Genomic DNA, 6,000 nt, shown 5'->3' with positions numbered 1-6,000 from the left:
AGAGAATCAAGGAATACTGGAAATGAAAAGGATCTTAGAATCATCCAAGCCAACCCTCTCATTTGACGGAGAAAGAAATTGAGGCTACGAGGGGTATCATCCAAGATGACACTTATACAAGATGATACTGCTAATTAATAAAACGAAAATGCTACCTAGGAGTCCTAAATTCCCTCAAAAAAAATCTTACTGCTTGTCACCCCAATAAATTTTAATTTAAAAAAATATTTCAAATGCATAAGGCAAAAAAAAAAAAAAAAAAGAAAGAAAGAAAGAAATCCTACTACTGCCTTCATCCCCCCTTGGATGTAACTTGGGTAAAAAGTTACAATCAAGTAAAGAATTCAATTTTATTTCCCAGCATCTTTAATAGAAATTGTTTCCAATGCCCCTTTTATTTTACGAATTAAAATTTTGTTCATAGTAAAAATAATTATGTTAAATAAGCTAAAATATGAAACTTTTGTGACAATCGAATTTATGTGTAAAACATATATCTAAACGTTTAAGAAGTAAGCATCACAGAGCAGGTTCTACTCAAACTGAAACCTCTTTTTAGACTTATACCGCTTGCAACACAGTACTATTATTCTCTATCAGGCAGTGGAGTACTGCAAACACAGGAGAACGAAGGTCACTGAAATGAAGTGGAACCAGTTTGACAGAGAGTGTGCAATCTCGTTACAACAGATTGATTAATATGAGAAGAAATAAATTTGTTAGTCACTAAGGAAGAAGGGTCCTGGAATCTTTGTGATTTTAGAGAATATAACCTTCTTTTCTAAGGTTATATTCTAACCTTAGAATATAAGGTTACATCCATAAGCAAAGAAAGTGTGTGAACTCTACAGAAATACCATGGATTGCAATAAGGAAATTGAATATCAATACATCAGAGAATCTTCTCATCAAAGACTGGGAAAACCGACAGCCAGTTGCTTTATTTGTGAAGCTATGAAATACTTTCAAATGATCAAGAGTTCAGACACGTAATAATAAGTGGTGCTCAGGAAGCTGCACACTCAGTGGAGAACTGAGACTGTCAAATCAAGGGGAAAGGGTTTTTCTTCTTTCCCCAAATTTTTTTTTTAATTACACACACACACACACACACACACACACACACACACACACGAAATAGTAAAAAAAGTTAATCAAACAGAAAAATAAATGGTAAGAAAGTCCTACATGGCAAAAACTTTCCTGGTGCATTTTAAAAGTAGCTATATCATTTGCCTATTTTTATTCCTCTTATTAAAATAAATCTTTGAACTTAGCACACTGTGGGTACTCCATGTTTCAGATTCATTAGATAGTTCACTCTTTTCACAGATTTTACAGAATACGCAAAGTAGAGGAGCTTAACCACAACTCTGGATTTGAATTTGATAGTCCTGACAATTTTAGATTCTGTGTAATGTTATATACCAGGAAATGAAGACAAAAACTACCTAGTTTTAGCCATTCATTTCAATCTCTTCCCTCGCTTTCAAAAAAAAAACAAAACTGGTAAGGCTGCAAAAAGAACAGTTTTACTTTCTCATTGACCTTGCACCCGAAATGTGAAAGTGACGAATACGTTGTAAATAGCCTCAAAGACAAAGAGCAATACAGGCTACACAATAGCACAACATGAAAATTTGTTGCAAAACCAATAAAGATAGACTTTACGGGAACATTTAATGAAGACAACACTTTGCTCCTGTGGAAATTGCCACAGACAACATAGTGGCTGCATTTTATATCTCCTGGCACGATGCCTCTACAATGATGAGTGACAGTGTTGGTATTTTCCTGACTCACATACAGGAGCATGCTGCCTGCTGAATCATCCTCTACTTCCTGGAGTACCTGGGTGTTCCAAGACACTAACGAAGAATTACATTATGGTTGCCATGATAACCACCTAAATGCTACCACGATAATATTAACAACTATAGTAGTGTTTCCTGAAAGTTGAATGTTTTCCCCCTCCACAACCCAATAATTTTATAATCCTTGAAGTTCTTCAATAACTATGCAAAGTTGATCTAAAGAGCTAAAGGACTGGTACTGTCCTTCTTTTCTTAACTAGATAGATTGCCATATTAAGATATAACACATCCCTTTACTTAAAATGTATCCATTCTACTGGTGATTGACGTGTGCTGTTGCTTATTGAATTTTTAGGGATTAAAATGAAAATGTGAAAGTAGAAATAACAATGAAAAGTTTAATCAATTTTCTTAAAGTTATCGAAATTCAAATTTGAGAAAACAAATCTGAATACCTTAAGCATTAGTCAGCATGTTGTGGTAACGGCTAGTTTCATGTGTGCCAGTGTTGATGCAAACTATGTATGACGTGTAAGAATCTGCCTATGGAGGGCTCATATCTGGTCAGAAGACGTTTTGTCCGTCTCCTCCCTCCATTCCAATGATTAGAAACATCAGTGAGAGCTCAGAGGCAGCAGCAGAGGTTCCCAGTGAACCTCTATTTTTATTTAAAAATCTCGCATGAAGGAGGTTTACAATATTGTCCAGGAGGATTCCATGAAGCCGCAACTACTGAGGAGCACTTCGAGCCACCAAAATGAACATCATAAAAAGTTTAATATCCTGGTGGGTTGTTGAAATGCCTTTACTAAATGATTTCAAAACTGGGCTTGAGCCATTTGTTGCTGCTTTTTATGTAGTGTTTTTCTTCTTTCATTTTACTTGCCCTCAGGATGTGGTTATTATCCTTTTGCTGAGTTGTTCTTTGGAATCCTTTTAGTTTCTTTCAGTGGCAGAAAAAATTATCAAAGGCCTGTTATATTTCTAAACCACTCCTGGTTAGGAAAACAGCCAACTATATGTATCAGTCGGGGTCCTATCAGGAAAAGGTCCACTTAAATGAATTGAATGGAAGCAAATTTAACGATGGGACGATTTGCAGGGGTAAGGGAACCAATAAGGGGATGGTGGGCACTCAGAGATGAGTACAGCCAGGAGCCATTCTCACCCTAGGCCTGTAGGTGGATGATGAGACCAATGTTCCACAGCCTCGAGAGAGCGGGGACCATGAAAGAACAGCTGTTAAAGGGAAATGCATTTGTGGAGGTGAGCAGTTACCTTTCCCCCAGAATCTTGGCAAGGCAGGGAGTGGAGAGGAATAAATACCCAGACCTTTCTCTCTTTCTACCCTGTATTCTGTCAGTGCCTCCCCACCAAAAGCCATAGGCAAGAGTCTGGTTTTGATGCAATTCCAAGGGGTTGGCCTCCAAGGCAGGGAGCGGGACAGAGAAGGGTGGAGAATTGGATCTGGGGATGGTTGTTGGGCAAATGGAGAACGCATTAGAACTTCGGATTGAGTAAAAGTTTTGTGCATGAACTCTGTTCCATTTGAGCACCAACTCCCTCTGCAGTTTTTTTCTTTTCTTTTCGGTTTGCAGTTATTTGAATAGTCTCTATTGCTAGGTATCTGATTTATAGTTGATCTGACTTATAGTTTTGTAGTCGTATCATCACATTTGGATTGCTCCTGGGAAATGATAATGTTATACTTTATGTAGCAATAAAGATGACAGTGTACTTTAATATTTTAATACTTTTAACATAATTGTGACAACACAAAAACAAGTTTCTTCCTAAGTATGGAACAGAGAAAAATTCCAGGATTGATTCCTCCAGCCAATATTATACACAATTATATGGGTGAATTGGCAGTACATGCACTGCAAACAATTTTCAATTTCACAGGATCACCTAAAAGTGGCACAGGTCCCTGCTACTGTGGAGCTGGAGAACTCATCCAGCATCTTTAAGAAAATAGGATTATGACGGCCAGCTCCATCCTACACACATATATTTTGAAAATCCCACAAAGTCAAGTTTGTATTTGAGCTTAGGGCTACTCAATTTTATTTGAAAATAGAAGAGATGTTATTCTCTCTCTGTTCCCAGAATTTCCCTAGTGGGATTAATCCCCAACTGCCCACAGTGGCTTGATTAAGCAAGCACCCTTTATCGATTGCCTTCTTCCCTATTTCACTTCCTCACTCCCATTTCTGGTCCTTCCATCACCTCTCAAATAAACTTCTTGCACTTTAATCCTAGCCTCAAGGTCAGCTTCTGTAGGAATCCAAACTAAGAAAGAGGTATGTTGCATATTCTACCTGCATAAATCTGTAAAGATCTATCTTCCATTACTTTATAACAAATTACTCTTTTATTAAGAGTTGAAAAAACTCCACAGAACTTCAACTTTATCATTTACTGACCACGGATCAAATGCCAGGTTTTGGGCTAAGGTGCTTTTCTCCATTTAATCCTCCCACCCACCGGGATATACGAATCACGGATTTTAGTAATGTGATTTGTTTGGATGTTTTATCTACTGTACAAAATTACATAAATTTACATAAAGTTTTATCTACAAATTTACTTATTGCCAGATACCTGCTAGAACCACCAGGACAAGGTTGATTAGAAGTGGTCCAAGCAGATAACCTTGCCTTATTCCCAAAGTTAGGCAAGTATCTTCATTTTTACATCAAGATATATTATTTCTATCTTACCTGTGTTTCACATTTAAATATTGCACTACTGCCTAATTGTGACAAATTCTAAAGGTTTTTCAGGCAGTGTAAATAGGCTTAATGAATTATTGATTACTGATTTTATTAGTTTTAGGGTCATTTCCTTAGTGCCTATATCTAAGTCTGAGTTATGTATAAAACCGAAATGAATGCATATATAATTTAAAGAGTATAAGCAGAACAAATTATCAATTAAAATATATATGAATTATTGATTGGCTGATTATATAGCCTAAATTTTAAGGCCAATTATTAATTTTCTTGTGTTAGGCAGCCCTGGCTATATAATTTTTTAAAAAGATTTTATTGGGGAAGGGGAACAGGACTTTATTGGGGAACAGTGTGTATTTCCAGGACTTTTTTCCAAGTTGTTGTCATTTCAATCTTAGTTGTGGAGGGCACAGCTCAGCTCCAAGTCCAGTTGCTGTTGCTAGATGCAGGGGGCGCAGCCCACCATCCCTTGTGGGAGTCGAGGAATTGCGGCAACCTTGTGGTTGAGAAGACACGCTCCAACCAACTGAGCCATTCGGGAGCTCAATGGCAGCTCAGCTCAAGGTGCCGTGTTCAATCTTAGTTGCAGGGTGCAAAGCCCACCATCCCTTGCGGGACTCGAGGAGTTGAACTGGCAACCTTGTGGTTGAGGCCAATGTGGGAATCAAACTGGCAGCCTTCAGAGTTCCGAGCATGGAGCTCTAACCGCCTGAGCCACCGGGCTGGCCCCTGGCTATATAATTTTGAAAAAAAGCTCCAGGTGGCAATTTGTCCTTTAGTCCCAATGCCTGCACCTGTCTTTAAAAACAGTGTGAAAAAACTGATCATGTAAATTTATATAGTGAAAATGGTGAGATATGATAAGAAAACATTAATAAAGCTCTTAAAAATCCTTAGAGAGATGGTGTTGTGTAAACTTGAATGGGATTTTAGTCTATGATTATAATTCCCTTTGAGATTTCTGGAAATTAAGCCCACAAATAAATATAATCAAATAATAAAACATGTTAGACAAAATAATTTCCATGGCATCTGTGTAACCCATGGAAACAGGAGGCAGTTGACATTACAAAGTAGGCGAGTGAATGGATATACACAGAAACACATGCTTTCAGAGTTTTTTCCCAAATATATTCTTCTTGACCTTAATTAAGAGACGAACAAATGGTCCATGAAATTCTACTGTTATTATTTAAAACAGAGGATCCAAGCTGTTAAAACTTGTTTAAGTAAGTTTCTATTTCAAGAAAAATAAAAGTACTTTTGAAAATGTACATACATTTGATATGATGTATACTAAGTCTCAAATGTAGAACCTGGATCTTAAATTATTATAGTAAGGAATAGACTTGTTCTTAATGAAAATAACTAAAATTTTAAAAAGTTTTCCTGATACATGTACTGGCTAACCTGATATTCTAGTCAGGTGAATTATCTGATAAAATAGATGA

Source organism: Rhinolophus sinicus, chromosome 1 (assembly GCF_057876585.1).
Source record: "Rhinolophus sinicus isolate RSI-liver-muscle chromosome 1, RSI-T2T, whole genome shotgun sequence".
Classification (NCBI taxonomy): Eukaryota; Metazoa; Chordata; class Mammalia; order Chiroptera; family Rhinolophidae; genus Rhinolophus; species Rhinolophus sinicus.
The sequence above is the reverse complement of the archived record's forward strand: the minus strand, read 5'-3'. Positions refer to the sequence as shown.